This window comes from Dasypus novemcinctus, chromosome 16 (genome assembly GCF_030445035.2).
Source record: "Dasypus novemcinctus isolate mDasNov1 chromosome 16, mDasNov1.1.hap2, whole genome shotgun sequence".
Classification (NCBI taxonomy): domain Eukaryota; kingdom Metazoa; phylum Chordata; class Mammalia; order Cingulata; family Dasypodidae; genus Dasypus; species Dasypus novemcinctus.
The window spans coordinates 10,057,260-10,059,089 of NC_080688.1; the positions used below are offsets into that span (position 1 = coordinate 10,057,260).

A 1,830-nucleotide genomic window follows, 5' to 3' on the forward strand; every position below is an offset into this window, starting at 1 on the left:
CCCAATGGGGTAGGACAGTCCAATGTGTCAAGCCCTCAGCCTTGTTGCAAGTATCTGTGAATCTGGTCCTCCAAGCAGTGAATTTTGGTTGTCACTGTGGGTCCTGTGGGGAGAAGGAGAGAGGAATAGAAAATATGGAAACAGGATAACTGGGAGGCAATGGAAGTATTCCACGAGATTGTGCATTGATGGATAAAGGACATGTTGAATTTTAACAAAAATGTATAATAGTCAATAGGCTAAAATGCAAACATTAATGTAAACCATAATGCAACTAAAATTTTAGAAAATTGTACAGTTTAAAATATAATCCATCTAAGCCCCCTCTCAATAGAGAGGTGCAGTCGACATAATCATCCCAGGGTCCACAGGATGGAGGAATAGATTATGGATTAGAGTGGATTTACTGATATTCTACTATGGAACTATTGTGATTAGTAATGGAAGAAATTGTAGCACTTATGTGGAGAAAATGGCCATGGTAGCTGCTGAGAGTAAGGAAAGGGAAGAAGAGATATGATGTGGGACATTTTTGGGACTTGAAGCTATCCTAAATGATATTGCTGGACATTATATATTCTGCCATAACCCACTGAATGTACTGGTGGAGAGCGTAAACCACAATGAATCTCCGAATTGTCCATAGGCCAGCTGGGTCCTGATTCGCAGCAGAGTTGCAAAACCTACTCACCAATACATTGATCTTACCCAGTCAGCTAACAAGGAGGTGAGGATGGACAACAACCATACCAAGGAACTGAGAGAGTCTACAATTGCAAGTGGAAGAATCTCTCTATCAGTCATGTGGTATCTAAGTCCCCTTGTCATTTAGACATGGAGTGAGTATCACCATCCCAGGGTCCTCAGGATAGAGGAATAAAATATTGATTAGGGAGGACTTTCTGGTATTCTATTGTAGAATTATTATGACTCCAGTACCAGAAGAAATTATATCATTTTTGTGGAGACAGTAGCCACAGGAGTTACTGAAAGTAGGGAAAGGGAAAAAGAGGAATGATATGGGGAAATTTTGGGGACTTGGAGTTGTCCTGAATGATATTGCAGGGACAGATGCAGGACATTATATATCCTACCATAAACCAATGAATGGACTGGGGAAGAGTGTAAACTACAATGTAAACTATGATCCATGCTGTGTAGCAGTGACCCAAAATGTATTCATCAAATGCAATAAATGTACCACGCTAATGAAAGAGGTTGTTGATGTGGAATGACTGGGGATTGTGGAGTATGGGGTGCATTGAACTTGCTATATTTTTTAATTTAACATTTTGTGTGATCTATGTATCTTCTTAAAAAGATTTAAAAAATGGGGAAAAAAGAAGGAAGAGGTAAAATCAATGACCTACTGAACACTACCTGGAACTACAGAGAGAACAGCAAACTATTACCAAGGTAAGCAGTAGGAAAGAAATAGCTAAGAATTGGAGGCAAAATGATGTGGATTTGGAGAAATTTGAAGCTCACTTGCTCCCTGCAAGTTCAAGATCATCCTTTCCCACACAGGAAAAAAAAAAAGAGAAAGAAATATCAAAGTTTAGAGCAGTAGTAACTGAAATTGAGAACAACAACAACAACAACAAAAACAATCAAAAGAATCAGCAAAAAAAAAAAGTAGGTTCTCTGAAAAGATCAACAAAAAATCCCTTAACGAAACTGACAGAGAAATAAGTGATAAGATACAAATAAATAAAATCAGGAATGATGGGGAGATAACTAATGGCTAAACATAAAGAAAAGAGATCAAAAGAGGATACTATGAACAATTGTAGGTCCACAAACTAGACTATATAGATGAAATGGTGAAAT

General features: G+C 37.9%; 1 pseudogene; it reads left to right on the forward strand.

The window, feature by feature from the left end:
* Positions 1-1,403: 1,403 nt before the first annotated feature.
* Positions 1,404-1,527, forward strand: LOC111761693 (small nucleolar RNA SNORA38; annotated as a pseudogene).
* The last annotated feature ends 303 nt before the right edge of the window (positions 1,528-1,830 follow it).